The sequence below is a fragment of the Somniosus microcephalus genome, chromosome 1 (genome assembly GCF_052327205.1).
Source record: "Somniosus microcephalus isolate GS21.2 chromosome 1, FLI_Smic_1.0, whole genome shotgun sequence".
Lineage (NCBI taxonomy): Eukaryota > Metazoa > Chordata > Chondrichthyes > Squaliformes > Somniosidae > Somniosus > Somniosus microcephalus.
Genome location: NC_140987.1, coordinates 80601052 through 80622508, shown reverse-complemented (window position 1 = coordinate 80622508; position 21457 = coordinate 80601052).

The window sequence follows — 21457 nt, the reverse complement described above, 5'->3', positions numbered from 1 at the left end:
AGTTGTTGGGCATGTGATTGCAACACTCATTTGCATGGTGTATGCATATGAACTTTTTGGGCATTTGTTGGTAAAATGGTAAGACAAAAAGCAGAGTGTGCGAGTGTTTGATTGTTGTGAGTGCTTTACTTGGTTACTGAAAGGTGGTAGATGTTTGTTAAGTAAATATACACGTGTAAAGTACATTTACCCATATTGTGAAAGTGTGCATATGTTTTTTTTACTAAAATTAGTGCATGTGGCTAAAACGGTATCGCCCTAGCCTCACCTGTGGCTAGTCAGCGATTTCTATTGGACAACACTGAGCTAGAGTAACAAAGGATTCCCTTACAACGTGTCTGTTTAATATCAGTGGCTTATGACTGATCTTATATGGGAAAAAATCCTCCAAATATACAGGCCGCTTAGCCTCATACAGGACAATTAATTCTGACAGAAAATACCAGGTCCCCCGAACATTCAAAGCTTCACAGTTGGTTCCTGCTCAGTGTCCTGAAGCAGGCTATAAGAAGTTGCCAACAGAATATGATTCAGGCAGTGAGCTCTGCCAGTTGGCTATGTATTCAAGCTATTGACCTCAAGCGTCTTATTTCCACATAGCCATTGGAGAAAGCCATAGAAATTATGTGTCCAGAATGTGGGCAAATACTGCCAGTACAAGATATTGTACATTGGCCTAACCTCTGCTGTAAAAGTCTTCAAAAACAAGTCTGATCAGCACACACCTATACCCCACAAGATGTAAATGTGTCACTTCACCCCAAGGTAACCATTTGAATCCACTTAGAGGATCCAAATTTGATAGATAGCAGCATTCGTCAGAGACCAAAAGATTTTTAGCATCAGGTGTAAAGGGTTCTGTAATGTATATACCTTTAAGGGGGGAACTATCTTATACAGCTCATGTATACTGCAGTACCAGCAGTGACCACACCTGTATATAGCACTGAGTAGTAATCTGTACAGATCAGTTCCCGTGTGAGCCACGTTGAGTAAACACCTGTGTACCGTTCTCCTGCAGTCTGTGTCTTATTATACACAGACACAACATTGGCGACAAGGCAAGTTCGAACCTACCTGCAACCTCCCGGGGATTCGTTGCTGGAGATCAGTGGATTGGAGGTCAAGGCCAGAGACTCGGGCGTCGAACACGGGCAACCGCCCAGTCATCCAGCAGAGACTCGAGAATTGCGGGGGAGGCTGTCGAGAGCCAGGCTTGGCTTTCTAGTCGAGGTGGTCCAGCAAAACGGGCTGGCAACAGGTAGTGCGCAGACCCTTCCCGGACAGCGGCGGGTTAGAGCCCGACCGAGCGGCACAGCAAAGGGCCGAGCAGCGTCGACGGGGGAGAGAGAGAGAGGGCAGAGCGCAGCCGGTGTTCAGGGGCTGAGCAGCATTGAAGATTGAAGAGAGGGAGAGACGCGCAGAAACCCGCGAGGCGTCGCCATTGCCACGAGGACCGCCAAGAGCGGCGTTGGCAGCAGCGCAGGAGAAGCGTGCAAAACCTACAGGGCGCCGCCATTGCCACGAGAACCGCCGGGAGCGGCGTTGGCAGCAGCGGGGGAGGAAGGAAAGCGCGGGAGACGCCATTTTAAACCACACCCAAAATGCCGAAGAGTGGCAGTATCACCGCATTTGACAATGAAGTCGAAGATTGGACTACATATGTCGAACGAATAGAGGTATACTGCAAGGCAAATGAGGTGTCAGATGACAAGAAAGCGTCGGTATTGTTAAATTTAATGGGTGCAAAGACGTATGGTTTATTACGAAATCTAGTAACCCCAACGAAGCCAATGGAAAAGAGTTTTGAAGACATAGTAACGATACTACAGGAACATTTAAACCCCACACCGCTGCTGATAGCAGAAAGATTCAAGTTTCACAAACAGAACCAGCATAAGGATGAAAGCAATGCTGATTATTTAACAGAACTGCGCAAACTATCGAAACACTGCCAGTTTGGAGCGGGACTGGCAGATACCTTAAGGGACAAGTTTGTGTGTGGGCTTCAAAGTGAAGGAACCCAGAAACGGCTTTTATCTGATAAGGACCTTACGCTGGAAAAGGCTTTCAGCATTGCGGTATCATATGAAGCAGCAGCACGGGGCGCTGCAGAGATACAACAGAGACCGCAAGAATATGGCACAAATGAAATGTCATATAGAACAGAGAAGTGCTATCGCTGCGGCAGAACAACACACGACCAGAATTATTGCTGGTTCAAAGACAAAGTGTGCAGACAGTGTGGAAAAGTAGGACACATAGCACGAGTCTGCAGGTCGGGAAAGAAAACCAGCAATAAGAAACCTACCGAAGAAAAGTACAAGAAGGTACATAAGATGATGGAGAATAGTTCAGACGAACAAAAGAGTGATAACGACTCCGAAAGCAGGGAACTGAGTTGTCTGAAACTACATAATGTGATCACAACGGAGGATCACCGAACCATTTGGGTCACTCTCAAGATAGCAGGAGTCCAGGTAAAGATGGAATTGGACACAGGATCAGCCCCAACAGTCATAAACTGACGGGACTACGAGCGGCTATTCTCACACATACCCTTGAGAGACACAAAAATTATTTTGAAGATGTACACGGGGCAAAAAGTCTACCCCAAAGGAAAAATAAGGGTGACCGTTATATATAACGGTAAGGAAACACCAAAACTAGACCTGTATGTATTGCAAGATGGAGGACCACCATTACTGGGACGTGAATGGATCCGGAAAATACAACTGGATTGGCATTCCATACAGGCACGGACTGTGGCTGACAAAAAGGATGACGACGTCACACCTGGGCGACTGTCAAAGATCCTAACTGACGCGAAAGAAGTGTTCCAGCAAGGGCTCGGAACACTAAAAGGCATGACAGCGACGATTAAAATTGAAGAAAACGCAAGCCCAAAATTTATTAAGGCCAGACCGGTACCTTATGCGATCCGCCCAGCCGTCGAAGCAGAGCTGGAGAGTCTGGAACGTTCAGGTGTACTGTCCAAGGTAGACTGGAGCGAGTGGGCTACACCGATCGTCCCTGTGATGAAAAAGTTGTTGAGCAGCAGGCCTGGGGAACCAAGGAAGGTTCGCATCTGTGGGGACTTTAAGGTAACAGTGAACCCGGTCCTTCACACCGTACAATATCCACTTCCGCGGATTGAAGATATTTTCGCCTCGCTATCTGGAGGGAAACGCTTCACTAAGATTGATCTGGCCCAGGCGTATCTGCAAATGGAGGTAGAAGAAGCATCAAAAAAATACCTCACAATCAACACCCATAAAGGTCTCTACCAATACAACCGGCTGGTATTCGGGGTAGCATCAGCTCCGGCTATTTGGCAGAGGGCAATGGAACAAGTCCTGCAAGGGATCCCAGGGACCCAGTGTTATTTGGACGACATCCTGGTCACTGGCGAAAATGACAGTGATCACCTTGCCAATCTGGAGCAGGTGCTCACTAGATTGCAGGAATATGGGCTCCGAGCTAACCGCCCCAAATGCGAGTTTTTTAGAAAACAGATCTCGTATTGTGGCCACGTTATCGATAAAGAGGGGTTACATAAGTCCCCAGAGAAGATTGAGGCAGTAGTCAAGGCTCCAGCACCGGAAAATGTGTCACAACTGAGGTCGTTCCTCAGGCTGGTAAACTACTACCATAAGTTCTTGCCAAATTTGTCTACAATACTACACCCACTGAACACCCTACTGCAAACTGGGGTGCCATGGAAGTGGAGTGACGAATGTAGACGAGCTTTCCAGAAGAGCAAAACACTAATCACATCGAAAGAGGTATTGGCCCATTACAACCCGGCATTACCAATTTGGTTGGCATGAGATGTGTCACCCTACGGCATTGGAGCGGTGCTGTCGCACAAATTCTCCGACGGCTCAGAGAGGCCAATAGCCTTTGCATCACGATCACTAACCTCAGCCGAGTGTAACTACGCCCAGATTGACAGGGAGGTCCTCAGCCTAGTGTGGGGAGTGAAAAAGTTCAATCACTATCTGCACGGGCAGAAATTCACCTTGCTGACTGATTGATACGCTTATCAATTAATCCATAAAAAGCGACGAATTAGGATAGTAATGAAAAGGTTTTTATTAACTAAAGAACAGAGCATGCCCCTCGTGGACGACTGGTTCCAAGAAGGAAGTGGGTTGCCGAGCAGCCACCTTTATACCAGGTCATGTAGGCGGAGCCATGGGTGGAGCCAGCTGAGGCATGCATTGGTACACAGTGAGTAGCAAGAGGTAACAATGTGCAATAACGATAACAGTAGTGAACAACAATGAAAACGATAACAGTGGTTTACCACATTCACCCCTTGTTTAAAATTGAGTCCGGCAGGGTGAAGTGTACTAAAAGTTCGTGTAGGTAAGTCTATCAGGAGGCCTTGTATGCCGTCCTGATCGTCATAGCAGTGGCGGCGGTGGTGCAGTATCCAACGTCGAATCTGGTGTCTGAGTGGTCAACGAAGGGTCCTGGGGCTCCGGCATGCCGTCTACAGGGGTTGGGTTGGGAGAAGTGGTGGAGAATAACGGTGGTGATTCAGGGGCGCCCGAGGGTGCGAGGTCTCGTATGGAGACCGTGTCCTCCCGCCCGTCTGGGTATGCCACGTAGGCATACTGGGGGTTGGCGTGTAGGAGGTTCACCCTCTCGACCAGGGGGTCCATTTTATGGGTCCTCACGTGCCTCTGCAGTAGGACGGGCCCAGGAGAAGTCAGCCATGTCGGTAGCGAGGTTCCCGATGTGGACTTCCTGGGGAAAATGAACATTTGCTCATGAGGGGTGGCATTAGTGGCAGTACAAAGCAGTGACCGGATGGAGTGGAGCACCGCAGGGAGGACCTCCTGCCAGCGAGAGGTCAGAAGGCCCTTAGATTTTAAGGCTAAGAGGACGGCCTTCCAAACCGTCGCGTTCTCTCTTTCCACCTGGCCGTTCCCCCGGGGGTTGTAGCTGGTGGTCCTGCTCGTAGCAATACCTCTCGCGAGCAGGTACTGACGAAGTTCATCGCTCATGAAAGATGAGCCCCGGTCGCTATGTATATAGCTAGGGAACCCGAACAAGGCGAAGAGGTCATTCAGACATTTGATGACCGTGGTACTGGTCATGCCTGGGCAAGGGATGGCAAAAGGGAAATGGGAGTACTCATCAACTATGTTGAGGAAGTACACGTTGCGGTCAGAGGAAGGGAGAGGCCCCTTAAAGTCGATGCTCAAGCGCTCGAAGGGGTGAGTGGCCTTGATCAGGCGTGCTCTGTCTGGCCTATAAAAATGCGGTTTGCATTCGGCACAGATTTGGCAGTTCCTGGTCATAGTCCTGACCTCCTCGATGGAGTAGGGCAGGTTGCGGGCCTTAATGAAGTGGCAGAATCTGGTGACCCCGGGGTGGCAGAGGTCATTGTGGAGGGTGTGGTAAACCACGTTCACTATCGTTAGCACTGTTCACCACTGTTCGTTATAACTGTATCACTGACCACTATTGTATCACGGTACGAGGTCGCCTCTTGCCACACTGCTATACCTGGGATGACCACTGCCGACTCCGCCTTGGCTCCACCCACCAGGCCAGGTATAAAGGTGAGCGACTGGCTGGTATTCCTCCTGCTTGGATCGGATCACCCACGAGAGTGGGCTGTTATTTAGTCAATAATAACCTTTAGTCACCTTCGTAACTCTTCGCCTTTTATTGGAGGAATTGATAGGTATATCAATTTTATTGACTAAATTTAATGATGTCCGACAACGAGTCACAACCGGCGGAGGAGCCACCAGCGCAGCTCCCAGGAGCACAGCCACACCAGCCAGCTTGGCTGCGAGCCCTCAGACCGCCGTACCTGGACCTGAACCCACGAGCAGCAAACTCAGCCGCAGACTTTAAACACTGGCTGGTCTGCTTCGAATCATACCTGAGAGAATCCAGCGTCCCTCAGGCATCCAAACTAAGTGTCCTGCAGGCACAACTGAGCCCGAGAGTATACACTCTCATCGAGGACATGACTACCTACGAGACCGCCATCAACCTGCTGAAACAGAAGTACCGGACCCCGGTAAACTACATGTACGCTAGGCACCTCCTAAGATCACGGCCGCAACAGCCAGGAGAATCAGTAGCCGAATTCTCACAGGCGCTATATGCACTCGCCAGGAACTGTGACTTTAAATCGGTGTCGGCAGCCGAAAATACTGAAGATAATATCCGCGACGCATTCCTGAAAGGCCTACGGTCCGAGTACTCACGGCAAAGACTGCTGGAAGCTAAAGACCTCAGCATGGAAAAAGCTGAAGCCCTCGCTATCTCCCTGGAAGTGGCCCACCAAGATCAGGAAGCATTCACCAGGTACTGCTCGCGACCCTGGGACTCGGGCCCGACCCCTACCACAGCACCCTTCCCAGCGCCGCCCCCGGGACCTACCTCTGCGTCGGCGTCCCGGACCCGACCGGCCCTGCCACCCCCGGCACCGGCCCCGACATCGGGCATCCGCGATCGGGCCGCCGGCTGTTTTTTTTGTGGCCAGGAGAAGCACCCGAGGTCGCGCTGCCCAGCCAAGAACTCCATATGTAGAACCTGCCTGAAGAAAGGCCACTTCTCCAAGGCCTGCAGGAGCGGATCCTCAGAGGCCAGCAGTGCCGCATGCGAACTATGGGGGCGGCCATCTTCGTTTAGGGCAACTGAGGCCAGCATCCCCACACATGAGTCATGGGGGCGGCCATCTTTGTTTAGGGCAACTGAGGCCAGCATCCCCACACATGAGTCATGGGGGCGGCCATCTTTGATTAAGGCAACCGACCCCAATAGTGCCTCATGGGGCCCTACCTCGTGGGAGACGCCATTTTACTCACCACGCCCGACCGCCTCGCCCGCAGATGACAACGACTCGCTCAGCTACACACTAGCTTCCGTCACCCTGGACCAAGCCCGCCCGCACCATCTGTCCAAGTCAATGATGGACATCAAAGTGAACGGCCACGCCACGACCTGCCTGTTCGACAGCGGAAGCACGGAGAGCTTCATCCACCCAGACACGGTGAGCCACTACTCCCTCTCTGTCCTACCAACGCGCAGCCGAATCTCGATGGCATCGAGGTCCCACGCCACGGACATCAGCGGCTACTGTGTCGTGACCCTGTCGGTTAAGGGCACGGAGTATAAAAACTTTAAACTCCTCGTCCTCCCCCATCTCTGCGCTGCCGTCCTACTAGGGCTGGACTTCCAATCCCACCTCCAAAGCGTAACCCTAGCATACGGTGGACCCCTCCCCCCACTCACAGTCAACAACCAGCAAACGTTAAACCGCCCACCGCGTAACACCTGCAGCCTCTCCACCCTCAAGGTCCCGCCACCCTCTCTGTTTGCTAACCTTACCCCTGACTGCAAACCCGTCGCTACCAAAAGCAGGCGGTATAGCGCCGGGGACAGAGCCTTCATTAGCTCTGAGGTGCGGCGCCTCCTGAAAGAGGGCATTATCGAGGGGAGCAGCAGCCCCTGGCGTGCCCAGGTCGTAGTCGTAAAGACCGGCGATAAAAACCGCCTGGTCATCGACTACAGCCAGACCATAAACAGATATACCCAGCTGGACGCATACCCCCTCCCCCGCATATCTGACATGGTCAATCAGATTGCACAGTATAAAGTATTCTCGACCATCGACCTGAAGTCGGCCTACCACCAACTCCCTATCCACCCTGAGGACCGCCAGTATACCGCCTTCGAGGCGAATGGGCGCCTATACCACTTCCTTAGGGTCCCCTTCGGTGTCACTAATGGGGTCTCGGTCTTCCAAAGGGAGATGGACCAGATGGTTGACCAGAACGAACTGCAGGCTACATTCCCCTACCTAGATAACGTCACTATCTGCGGCCGCGACCAGCAGGAACATGACGCGAATCTGGAGAAATTCCTCCGTACGGCCCAACGGCTGAACCTCACCTACAATAAGGAGAAATGCGTGTTTAACACCACGCGCCTTGCCATCCTCGGCTGCGTAGTGGAGAACGGAATCATCGGCCCCGACCCAGAAAGAATGCGCCCCCTCATGGAGCTACCCCTCCCCCACTGCCCTAAAGCACTTAGGAGAACCCTGGGGCTTTTCGCCTACTATGCCCAATGGGTACCCAATTACGCGGACAAAGCCAGACCCCTCCTGAAAGCCACTTCCTTCCCCCTCACGGAGGAGGCGTGCGCGGCCTTCTCCCTCATTAAGGGAGACATAGCCAAGGCCACGATGCACGCAGTGGACGAGTCCATCCCCTTTCAGGTGGAGAGCGACGCCTCCGACTTCGCCTTAGCCGCCACCCTAAACCAGGAGGGGAGGCCAGTGGCCTTCTTCTCAAGGACCCTACAGGGCCCCGAGATCCGACATTCGTCGGTCGAGAAAGAGGCCCAGGCGATCGTGGAGGCAGTACGGCGCTGGAGGCACTACCTGGCAGGCAAACGATTTACCCTCCTCACCGACCAGCGTTCGGTGGCTTTCATGTTTAATAACAAGCTGAAGGGCAAAATCAAGAATGACAAGATTTTGAGATGGAGAATCGAGCTCTCCACCTACGATTATGAGATCTTGTACCGGCCAGGCAAGCTGAACGAATCCCCTGATGCCCTTTCACGAATGACATGCGCCAGCGCGCATATCGATAGGCTTCAGACCCTCCACGACCAGCTCTGCCACCCCGGAGTCACCAGACTCTACCATTTCATTAAGGCCCGCAACCTGACCTACTCCATCGAGGAGGTCAGGACCATGACCAGGAACTGCCAGACCTGTGCGGAGTGCAAACCGCACTTCTATAGGCCGGACCGAGCAAGCCTGATCAAGGCCACCCGCCCCTTCGAGCGCCTGAGCATCGACTTTAAGGGGCCCCTCCCGTCCTCTGACCGTAATGTGTACTTCCTCAACATCGTTGATGAGTACTCCCGTTTCCCCTTTGCCTTCCCCTGCCCCGACATGACCAGTAGCACGGTCATTAAGTGCCTGAATGCCCTCTTCGCCTTGTTCGGGTTCCCGAACTATATACACAGCGACCGGGGCTCCTCCTTCATGAGCGAGGAACTCCGGCAATTCCTCCTAGAGAGAGGTATTGCAGCAAGCAGGACCACCAGCTACAACCCCAGAGGTAACGGTCAGGTGGAAAGAGAGAACGCGACGGTATGGAAGGCCGTCCTCTTAGCCTTAAAGTCTAAGGGCCTCCCAACCTCCCGCTGGCAAGAAGTCCTCCCGACAGCGCTGCACTCCATCCGGTCATTACTTTGCACGGCCACTAACACCACCCCCCATGAACGAATGTTCGTTTTCCCCAGGAAGTCGACTACGGGAACCACTCTACCAACCTGGCTGACCGCCCCGGGGCCGGTCTGGCTGCGGAAACACGTGAGGACCCATAAAACGGACCCCCTGGTCGAGAGGGTGAACCTCCTGCACGCCAACCCCCAGTACGCCTACGTGGCGTACCCAGACGGGCGGGAGGACACTGTCTCCCTACGAGACCTCGCACCCTCAGCCGATCCGGAAACACCGCCACCACCCCCCCCAACCTCAGTCCAGGTAGACGGCATGCCGGAACCCCACGAGCCCTCGCCGACCACGCAAACACCAGCATCAACACCGGATAAGGCACCAGCACCGGATAAGGCAACACCACCGCTGCGGCGATCGGAGAGGCTTACGAAGCCTCCGGACAGACTGACCTACCAGAATTGGTAGTACACTTCACCCCGCCGGACTTAATTCTAAACAAGGGGTGAATGTGGTAAACCACGTTCACTATCGTTAGCACTGTTCACCACTGTTCGTTATAACTGTATCACTGACCACTATTGTATCACGGTACGAGGTCGCCTCTTGCCACACTGCTATACCTGGGATGACCACTGCCGACTCCGCCTTGGCTCCACCCACCAGGCCAGGTATAAAGGTGAGCGACTGGCTGGTATTCCTCCTGCTTGGATCGGATCACCCACGAGAGTGGGCTGTTATTTAGTCAATAATAACCTTTAGTCACCTTCGTAACTCTTCGCCTTTTATTGGAGGAATTGATAGGTATATCAGAGGGTCCGCAGTCTATCAACTTGCGCATTGGCGCATGTACCTCGTGATAGAGCATCTGGGGGCTCATTGAGTTTCCCGGGCCGGTACAAGATATCGTAATTGTAGGTGGAGAGTTCAATTCTCCACCTCAAGATCTTGTCGTTCTTGATTTTGCCCCTCTGCTTATTAGTGAACATAAAAGCAACTGAACGCTGGTCAGTGAGAAGGGTAAATCGTTTTCCGGCCAGGTAATGCCTCCAGTGTCGCACCGCTTCCACAATAGCCTGGGCCTCCTTTTCGACAGAGGAGTGTCGAATCTCGGGGCCCTGGAGGGTCCTTGAGAAAAAGGCCACGGGTCTCCCCGCCTGGTTAAGGGTTGCAGCTAGGGCGAAGTCGGATGCATCGCTCTCCACTTGGAAAGGGATGGACTCATCCACTGCGCGCATTGTGGCCTTCGCAATATCACTCTTAATAAGAGTGAAGGCTGCACATGCCTCTGATGTCAGGGGGAAGGAGGTGGACTTGATGAGGGGTCTGGCTTTGTCCGCATAGTTGGGCACCCACTGAGCATAGTAAGAGAAAAACCCCAGGCATCTCTTCAGTGCTTTTTGGCAGTGGGGGAGGGGGAGCTCCATAAGGGGGCGCATTCTGTCGGGGTCGGGGCCGATGACTCCGTTCTCCACTACGCAGCCGAGAATGGCAAGGCGCGTGGTGCGAAACATACATTTCTCCTTATTGTATGTTAGATTCAGCCGCTGGGCCGTACGGAGGAATTTCTCTAGATTAACGTCATGGTCCTGCTGGTCGTGGCCGCAGATGGTGACGTTATCCAGATAGGGAAAGGTGGCCTGCAGCGCGTTCTGGTCAACCATCCGGTCCATCTCCCTTTGGAAGACCGAAACCCCGTTGGTGACGCCGAAGGGAACCCTAAGGAAGTGGTAGAGGCGGCCGTTTGCCTCGAAGGCAGTATACTGGTGGTCCTCAGGGCGGATAGGGAGTTGGTGGTATGCTGACTTAAGGTCAATGGTGGAGAATACCCTGTATTGCGCAATCTGATTGACCATATCAGATATGCGGGGAAGGGGGTACGCGTCCAGCTGAGTGTACCGGTTTATGGTTTGGCTGTAGTCAATGACCAGGCGGTGTTTATTGCCGATCTTAACGACTACAACCTGGGCTCGCCAGGGGCTGGTGCTCCCTTCGATAATGCCCTCCTTCAGGGGCCGCTCCACCTCAGAGCTAGTAAAAGCTCTGTCCCCGGCGCTGTACCGCCTGCTCTTGGTAGCGATGGGTTTACAGTCGCGGGTGAGGTTAGCGAACAAGGGAGGGGGGGAGACTTTGAGTGTGGAAAGACTGCAAATGGTGCGCGGCGGGTGATTTAAAAGCTGTTGATTGCAGACTGTGAGTGGGGGGAGGGGTCCACCGTATGCCAATGTGACACTTTTAAGGTGGCACTGAAAATCCAACCCTAGCAGAACGGCAGCGCAAAGACGGGGCAGGACAAGAAGTTTAAAATGTTTATATTCTGTGCCCCTAACCGAAAGGGTCACCACACAGTAGCCGCCGACGTCCGTTGAATGGGACTTGGATGCCATAGAAATCCGATGGCGCGTTGGCAGGACCATGAGGGAGTGGCTACGCACCGTGTCGGGGTGAATAAAACTCTCCGTGCTCCCGCTGTCAAACAGGCAAGTAGTGGTGCGGCCGTTTACCGTAATGTCCATCATGGACCTGGACAGATGATGAGGGAGAGCTTGATCCAGCGTAACGGAGGCCAGTGTATAGCTGAGTGAGCCGATGTGGTCGTCAGACGAGACGGTGGTCGAGTCCGGAGACAAAATGGCGGTTGAGTGCGGCGGACAAAATGGCGGCGGCCATGATTCCGATCCCCACGTGGCCGGAGGTGCACAAAATGGCGGATAAGATGGCTGCCCCCACGGTTCACACGCGGCGCTGCTGGCGTTCGCGGGTTTCCCTCTGCAGGCGTTGGCGTAATGGCCTTTCTTCCCGCAGCCAGAGCAGGTAGCGGTCTTCGCCGGGCAGCGCGCTCTAGGGTGTTTTAACTGGCCACAGAAATAGCATTTTTGGGCCTGGTTACGGGACATCGCTGCAGTAGTTGGTACCGGGGGCGGTGGTCCCAGTTGATTTCGGGACATCGCTGCAGTAGTTGGTACCGGGGGCGGCGGTCCCATGTCCCAAGGTCGCGATGACCATGGCGCGGCACCGTTACGTGAGTATGCTTCGAGGTTTCGGTGGGCCGCATCTAATGAGAGCGCGAGGGCTACGGCCGTCTTCAGGTCGAGCTCCCTGCTTTCGAGCAGTCTCTGCTGGGAGTAGTCGGACTGGAGGCCCTTAACGAAGGCATCACAGATAAGTCCCTCCGCGTGCGCCGCAGCCGATACCGCCTTACAGTCGCAGTCCCTGCAGAGTGTCTGTAACGCCCGTAAAAATGCCTCTACCGATTCCTCCGGTTGCTGCCTGCGGGATCCCAGGAGGTGTCTGGCGTAAATCGTATTCACTGGGCGCGTGTATTGCCCTTTTAGCAGGTCGAGAGCCGCCGTGTACGTAGTAGCGTCCCGGATGAGTGTATATACTTGAGGGCTCACCTGGGCGGTCAGAACTTTTAATTTGTTCTCCTCCGATATCACGGCGGAGGCTTCTAGGAAGGATTCAAAGCAGCTCAGCCAGTGTTCGAAATTGGTAGATGAACCCGCCGCTTGAGGGTCGAGGTCCAGGCATGCTGGTCTGAGGGCTCGCAGCAACGCCTGCTGTTGTTGCTGCTCAGGTGCCGACATTTTAACTTTAGTTAATAAAATTGGTACGCTTATCAATTAATCCATAAAAAGCGATGAATTAGGATAGTAATGAAAAGGTTTTTATTAACTAAAGAACAGAGCATGCCTCTCGTGGACGACTGGTTCCAAGAAGGAAGTGGGTTGCCGAGCAGCCACCTTTATACCAGGTCATGTAGGCGGAGCCATGGGTGGAGCCAGCTGAGGCATGCATTGGTACACAGTGAGTAGCAAGAGGTAACAATGTGCAATAACGATAACAGTAGTGAACAACAATGAAAACGATAACAGTGGTTTACCACACTGATCACCAGCCTCTTGTCTCCATTTTTAATCCAAAGAAGGGCGTTCCGGTGATGACTGCGCAACGACTACAAAGATGGTCACTTTTTCTAGGGGCGCACCACTATGAGATTGAATATAAGGGCACGAAACAGCATGGAAATGCTGATGGGCTATCACGCCTGCCACTGCCTACTGCAGAGGAAGCACCAGCAGTGGATCCTGTCGAAATATTCCATTTGACTATAGTTGAATACCTACCAGTAACTAACGCTTGTATCGAAAAGGAAACCCGAAATGACCCGACACTGTCTCGGGTATATGATTTGACGGTGAAGGGATGGCCAGCACATGGCGACTCACTGTTGCCAGCATTCTCGACAAGGAGAGAACAGCTGTCAGTGTGCTGGGGGACCTTGATGTGTGGATCCCGAGTGGTAATTCCACCCAAGTTAAGGGATAGAGTGCTCAATGAGCTTCATGAGGGTCATCTGGGAGGGGTAAAAATGAAAAGCCTAGCCAGGGCTTGTGTGTGGTGGCCGGGAATCGATAAACAAATCGAGGACCTGACCAAGAGCTGCTCAGGATGCCAGAAAGTCCAAAATGCACCACCACAGGCCCCTCTACGCCCATGGGAGTGGCCCTCATCTCCATGGCAACGGGTGCATATTGATTTTGCTGGTCCATTCATGGACTCAATGTTTTTAATAGCCGTGGATGCGCACTCGAAATGGCCTGAGGTCATCAAAATGTCCTCCACCACCACGGAGAAAACTATTGCAGTCCTACGGACCATTTTTGCCAGGAATGGATTGCCAGAACAGATTTGCTCCGACAACGGACCACAGTTTGTGTCCGAAGAGTTCTGGAGGTTCTTGAAAAAGAATGGGGTAAGGCATTACACATCCGCCCCGTATCATCCAGCCACAAATGGATTGGCTGAGGTTCGTACAAACCTTTAAGAAGGCAATAAAGGCTATGTACAATGACAACATTCCGCTGCAGCACAAGGTGGACAATTTCCTGTTCGCCTACCAGAATGCGACACATGCAGTCACCAACCAGGCCCCAGCCATGATGTTCTTTAACCGAAAGTTAAGATCTCGCCTGGATTTGCTCAGACCAAACGTACGAAGAGATGTTGAGAGTAAGCAATTCCAGCACATCCATGAGAAGCCAACAAGGAGCTTCAATGTAGGGCAACCAGTCTTGGCCCGCGACTACCGAACAGAAAAATGGCAGCTAGGAACGATATGCACACGGCAGGGCCCACTAATGTACACAGTGGACGTTGGGGAGAGCATCGTGAGACGCCATGCTGACCAGATCCTAGAGTCACAGGAACAAGTCAACCCCATGCCTCGCCCATACGTACCTGGTGATGAACCCGATGTACAGGTCGCATCTACCCCAGAAACAGTAGCATCGGAAGCTGATGAACCAACCGACGACAGGGGGCCAGAATCGCCTCCGCACCAAGAGCAAGACACTCGGGAAAGGCGCTATCCAGAAAGGATCAGGAAGCCTCCCCAAAGACTGAATATATTAATAGACTATTTTCAGCTAATGTTGCATGTTAAAAGTGTTAATTGTAATTAGTTTGATATTTAATTTTTAAATGAGTGTTATGGTACTGTTAATCTAAAAGGGGAGGAATTGTAATGTATATACCTTTAAGGGGGGAACTATCTTTTACAGCTCATGTATACTGCAGTACCGGCAGTGACCACACCTGTATATAGCACTGAGTAGTAATCTGTACAGATCAGTTCCCGTGTGAGCCACGTTGAGTAAACACCTGTTGTACCGTTCTCCTGCAGTCTGTGTCCTATTATACACAGACACAACAGGTTCAACACCAGAGAGCACAGGCCTCAACTGCAAAAGGGAACGTGGTCAGTTTTAGTGGCTGTCAGCAGCTTGGCTCTCTGGTGAACCAACCCTGCCCAATGGGCTTGATGGTATGCCATCTGAGCCTGCATAAACCCTTGTGAATAAACAGTAAGAGGTTAACATCCTGCACAGGGAAATTCCAATTGCTAGTTTAGCTGACTGCCAGTGGGCTCCTATACAAGGGTTCTGTCAAGTCACACTGGGATCTTTTACAAGGGATTTGTTGACTCCCACTGGGGACTTATTTTTTTAATTTGTTCACGGGACGTGGGCCAGCATTTATTGCCCACCTCTACTTGCCCTCGAGAAGATCCATTGAACCACTGCAGTCCATGTGGTGATACTTCTTTGTAGCGGTTTGGTACAACTGAGTGGCTTGCCAGGCCATTTCAGAGGGCAGTTAAGAGTCAACCAGATTGCTGTGGGTCTGGAGTCATATATAAGCCAGACCAGGAAAGGATGGCAGATTTCCTTCCCAGATGGGTTTTTATGACAATCCAATAGTTTCATGGTCATCATTACTGATACTAGCTTTTTATTTCAGATTTATTTAATTAACTTAATTTAAATTCTCCAGCTGCCATGGTGGGATTTGAACTCATGTCTCCAGATCATTAGTCCAGGCCTCAGGATTACTAGGCCAGTAACATAACCACTACGCTACCATTACCGAAACAATGGCTCTGTCGACTCCAACTGGGGCCCGATACAAGGGCTTTGTCGACTCTAACTGGGGCCTGATACAAGGGCTCTGTCGACTCTAACTGGGGCCCGATACAAGGGATCCCTTGACTCCAACTGGGGCCCGATACAAGGGCTTTGTCGACTCTAACTGGGGCCCGATACAAGGAATCCGTTGACTCCAATTGAGTCCGATACAAGATCTCCAGTCCCTAGCCACCGACTTCATCCCTCTCCCTGACAACTATCTGAGGCTGAACCAGACCGTTCACAACCGTGGTGTCGTATTTGACCCTGAGAAGAGCTTCTGGCCACATATCCACTCCATCACCAAGATCGCCTACTTCCATTTCTGTAATATTGCCTGACTCCGCCCCTGCCTCAGCTCATCTACTGCTGAAACCCTCATCCTTGTCTTTCTTACCTCCAGACTTGACTATTCCAACGCTCTCCTGGCCGGCCTCCCATCTTTCACTCTCCATAAACTTGAGCTCATCCAAAACTCTGCTGCCCGTATCCTAACTCACACCAAGTCCTGTTCACCCATCACGCCCTGTGCTCACTGTCCTACCTTGACTCCTGGACCAGCAACTCCTCAATTTAAAAATTCTCATCCTTGTTTTTAAATTCCTCCATGGCCTCGCCCCTTCCTATCTGTAACCTCCTCCAGCCCTACAACCCTCCGAGAGCTCTGCGCTCTTCCAATTCTGGGCTCTTGTGCAATCCCCCCCCCGCCCCGATTATAATCGCTCCACCAATGGCGGCCGTGCCTTCAGCTTCTCGACCCTAAGCTCTAGAATTCCCTCCCTAAACCTCTCTTTCCTCCTTTAAGACACTCTATAACATCTATCTTTCCATCCTAATATCTCATGTGGCTTGGTGACAAATTTTGTTTGATAACGCTCGTGTGAAGCACCGTGGAACGTTTTACTACGTTAAAGGCACTATATAAATGCAAGTTGTTGTTATACAAGAGTTCTGTCGACTCGCACTGGGTCCTAAACATCTACAATTTAGTATGCAGGAGTGGTAAACAGGATTTTTAATACAAGGCCATTTGTGCTTGACAGCAGTTGATTGGATGAATGCAGACTTCTCCCTAACCCTAAATTACTCATTTGCACACACAGTCACTGTGAGTGGCAGATGAGAGCAAGTAAGTGACCAGTTTTATTTAATTAAACCTCAATACTCCATTATTGAAATGTTTTTCCTCAGCCATCCAACAACAAATTGCATTTATATAGCATCTTTAATGTAGAAAATTGTCTCAGTGCTTCACAGAAGTGTAATTAGACAAAAATGAATGCGGAGCCAAGGAAGGAGATAGTAGGTGGGAAGTGATCAAAAGCTTGGTCAAGGTGGATTTAAAGGGGGGTCTTAAAAGAGGTTTAGGGAGCAAATTCCAGTGCGTGGGGCCCAGACGGTTGAATACACAAGAAGCCAAAGTCGGTGGATTGCAGATGTTCTGGGAGGGTTGTAGGGCTGCAGGAAGTACAGTGATAAGAAGGGTTGAGGCCATGATGGGATTTAAAATGCAAGGGTGAGAATTTTGTGGCTTTGTGGAACTGGGGACCCATGTAGGTCAGCAAGGACTGGGGTGATGGGTGATTGGACCAGTGCAGGATATGATATAGGCAGCAACATTTTGGATGAGCTGAAGTTTATGGAGGGTGGTGGGGGGGTGTCATCAGTGTACATATGCAACCTGCTCCCACGCCTTAAGATGATGTTGTCAAGGGGCAGCATGTAGATGACAAAGAGGAGGGGCCAATGATAGATCCTGGGGGGACGCCAGAGGTAACGGTGCGAGGGCAGGAAGAGATACCTTTGTTGGATATGCTCTGGCTATGGTCAGATAGGTAAGAGTGAAACCAAGCAAGAACAATCTCACTGAACTGGAGGACAGAGGAGAGGTGTTGGAGGAGGATAGTGTGGTTGACCATGCCAAAGGCCGCAGAGAGGTCAAGAAGGACGAGAAGGGATAATGCACCATGGTCACAGTCACAGAGATTTGTGACTTTCATTAGGGCCATTTCAATGCTGTTGCTGGGGCGGAAACCTCATTGGAGAGATTCAAATATGGAGTTGCAGGAAAAGTTGGGCACAGATTTGGGAGGCGAAAACATATTTAAGGATTTTGGAAAGGAAAGGGAGGTTGGAAATGGGGTGGTAGTTACAGGGACAGAGGGGTTGAGGGTGGGCTTTTTGAGGAGTGATAATAAAGAAATCTGCTTTTTATATTTTGCTAAAAGACAAAAGGCATGAGACCAATGTTTCTGTTAAGCTGTGCGGCGGTCTGGAGGTCCCACACAGGCCGCTTGCCGGCTTTCCAATGGCATGCGTGGAGATTTGAATGGGCTGCGCAGTCTGTTAAAGGGGCCGCACACCCAAAAAAAAATTACAGAGAACATTGCATGAGACCACTTTTTAAGGGAAGGAATTTTAGCCCAATTCCAAATTTGGCACTGAAAGGCTACAGGGCCAGGACTTCTAAGGGGGAAGACGGTTTTTTCCTATAATTAACACAGTAGTTGATGTGTGTAATTGTGCTGAATATGCATAAATACAGAGTAAACCAGCAAGAAGAGAGCGGAGCAGAGGGACAGAATGTTTTCTCGAAATTGGAAAAGCCATAGTATTGTAAACAGCTAGGCTCACCATTCAGATTTTTATACCACACAAGCTTAAATTTTTATATTTTGTATTGCATGAGTTAGATAAAGCTTAAAAGGGTTATAGTGGCAGGACAGTTCCAACATGTGTTTGTGTGAATCTTGCTGAATGTGGAGTTCCTGGATGGTGTGTGGTCTCCCTGATGCCAGGGTTGAGAACATAAATGAAGTGGCTACAGAAGTTCTGAGAGAAGGAAAAGGTGGGGGATCCAGCAGAAGCTGTGGTTCATGTTGCGCAAAAAAGTTCCAGGAATTAGGAAGTAAATTAAAAAGCAGGGGCCTAGGAATTTGTTTGCTCCTGAAAATGGGCGTGGGAATCGCAATGCTCTAGCAACCTGCGCCCGTTTGGAGGACTGCAGGCAGGACTTCATGCTACCTGCTTATTTGCATGAATGTGGCGTTCAGCCCAGCACTGAATGCACTGCTGAGTGGCTGAATGCTAGCAGGGGGCCCAGGTTCGTGCGAGGCTAGCACCAATTAAAGCTAGGCTGCACTACTTAAAGGCAGTCTGCACCTCTTAAAGGGGAGGTGCATTCCTCCTGCAGATCATCATTCAACTGGTTAATTAATGATGGTACAACAGGGGAGAGAGAATGCACCAAGGTTCTCTAATGCAGCACTGAAGGCCTTGGTGCAGGAGGTCAATAGGAGGAGCGAGGTCCTCTTTCCACAGAGGGCTAGGAGGCCCTCTTGGCAACAGACCAAAGTGCAGTGGGAGCAGATAGCCACTGTGGTGAATGTGGCAGTGAAACTCAGAGGACGTGGACACAGTGCAGGAAGAAGTTTAATGACCTCATACGGGTGGTCAAGCTCAATGAATTCATCTTCAAATACCATATCCCAGCATCTGCACCACTAGCCTCACAAACTGCTCAATGGACCACACCCCCATCACTCAACTACCAACAATCTCCACGATTCATAGCTCACATTCACATGCTCTATCTCACCCTCACACACTTAGCACTGCTGCAAGCCTCACACCCACATCTCACAGCTTGCACAAACTGTCAGCTATTCAACCACGACAGGCACAGCACCCAAACACATTGTACCCCACTCACTGACACACTTCCCTTTCTCTTGCAGGAAAATGTGGCGCATAACTGGACCCAGCAGAACCTAACTGGCGGGGAGTAGGCTCGCTTGCATCACCTCACTCCCATGGAGGAGACGGTGCTGGCCATTCTTGGCAGGGGCATGGCTGAGCGCTTGGCCAGCAGCGGGGCTGAAAGAATACAAGATACCAGTATCATCATATGTTACCCTCCTTCTCCCGCATCCCACTTCTCCCTCATCCCACAATCTCTTCTGATTTACACTCTGCACATAGTGTAAGCATGCACCTCTTACTTTCCCCCCTCCACTCACCATAACCCTACCCCTGTGCCTTTCTCATTTCAGATACTCAAGAAATCCAACCTGCCCAGCCAGTGGTTGTAGAAGAGGGAGCAGAGAGTGATGAAGAAGAAACAACGTCACTCGATCTGACAGTCGCAGGAACCAGCTCAGACACTGGCACTGTGCAGAGTTTAGAGGGTGGCTTAGAGGCAGGTGCTGCACATGGTGAGTCACTGGGCATGAGTGGGCTACAGATAGGACAGGGGGAAAGGGTAGCGCAGGTGCCAGCTCCCCGGAGGTCACACACAAGTTCTGCCGCAGAGGACTCAGGTGAGGACTTCGGTGGGATGGCCTACAGAAGAACGCTGAAGGGTATGCACAACAAAATGCTGTATTGGCAGGCTTGCCAGAAAGCAATGTCAAGGAGCATGGAGGTGTTTTGCACCAACCTGTATTCAGTACAGCTACAACACTGGCATCTATCCGACAATGTGGAAAACTGCCCAGGTATGTCCTGTCCATAAAAAGCAGGACAAATCCAAACCGGCCAATTACCGCCCCATCAGTCTACTCTCAATCATCAGCAAGGTGATGGAAGGTGTCATCGACAGTGCTATCAATAACCACCAATACTCACCAATAACCTGCTCACTAATGCCCAGTTTGGGTTCTGCCAAGACCACTCGGCTCCCGACCTCATTACAGCCTTGGTCCAAACATGGACAAAGGAGCTGAATTCCAGAGGTGAGGTGAGAGTGACTGCCTTTGACATCAAGGCAGCATTTGACCGAGTGTGGCATCAAGGAGCCCTAGTAAAACTGAAGTCAATGGGAATCAGGGGAAAACGCTCCACTGGCTGGAATCATATCTAGCACAAAGAAAGATGGTTGTGGTGGCTGAAGGTCAATCATCACAGCCCCAGGACATCGCTGCAGGAGTTCCTCAGAGCCTTGGCCCAACCATCTTCAGCTGCTTCATCAATGACCTTCCCTCCAACATAAGGTCAGAAATGGGGATGTTCGCTGATGACTGCACAGTGTTCAGTGCCATTCACAACTCCACAGATAATGAAGCAGTCCATGCCCGCATGCAACAAGACCTGGACGACGTTCAGGCTTGGGCTGATAAGTGGCAGGTAACATTCGCGCCACAGAAGTGCTAGGCAATGACTATCTCCAACAAGCGAGAGTCTAACCACCTCCCCTCGACATTCAATGGCATTACCATTGCCGAATCCCCCACTATCAACATCCTGGGGGTCACCATTAACCAGAAACTTAACTGGACCAGCCACATAAAAACTGTGGCAACAAGAGCAGGTCAGAGGCTAGGTATTCTGCGGCGAGTGTCTCACCTCCTGACTCCCCAAAGCCTTTCCACCATCTACAAGGCACAAGTAAGGAGTGTGATGGAATACTCTCCACTTGCCTGGATGAGTGCAGCTCCAACACTCAAGAAGCTCAACACCATCCAGGACAAAGCAGCCCGCTTGATTGGTACCCCATCCACCACCATAAACATTCACTCCCTCCACCACCGGCGTAGCGTGGCTGCAGTGTGTACCATCTACAAGATGCACTGCTGCAACTCGCCAAGGCTTCTTCGGCAGTACCTCCCAAACCCGCGGCCTCTTCCACTTAGAAGGACAAGGACAGCAGGCGCATGAGAACACCACCACCTCCAAGTTCCCCTCAAAGTCACGCACCATCCTGACTTAGAAGTATATCGCCGATCCTTCATCGTCGCTCGGTCAAAATCCTGGAACTCCCTAC